Below are 271 nucleotides of genomic sequence, written 5' to 3'. Positions count from 1 at the left end.
GTTGTGTGTACATATATATCAGGGGTACCCAACCTAGGGTACATGTACCCCTAGTGGTACATTTATACTGTACAATACATTAAAGTAGTCTCCTTTCAGACTGTATAATGTTATTTGTCTTCCTCGTTTTGGTAAGCAAAGCTTTTACTTATAAGTTATATAACTATTATGTAACTATGCATGTGAGGGACCAAAATATTTCATTAATGTAGTTTAATGACTGTAGTTTATTAACATTATCGATATTAAGACTCCTGTGCAGTCTACAAAT

At 32.5% G+C, this 271-nt stretch overlaps 1 protein-coding gene across 1 annotated transcript in view; it reads right to left on the bottom strand.

The window, feature by feature from the left end:
* The window catches only part of LOC119591825, a 19497-nt gene that overhangs the window by 958 nt on the left and 18268 nt on the right, over nucleotides 1–271 (bottom strand).

This window comes from Penaeus monodon, chromosome 29 (genome assembly GCF_015228065.2).
Source record: "Penaeus monodon isolate SGIC_2016 chromosome 29, NSTDA_Pmon_1, whole genome shotgun sequence".
NCBI classification, from domain to species: Eukaryota; Metazoa; Arthropoda; class Malacostraca; order Decapoda; family Penaeidae; genus Penaeus; species Penaeus monodon.
This window is presented reverse-complemented; position numbering and strand designations above follow the sequence as displayed.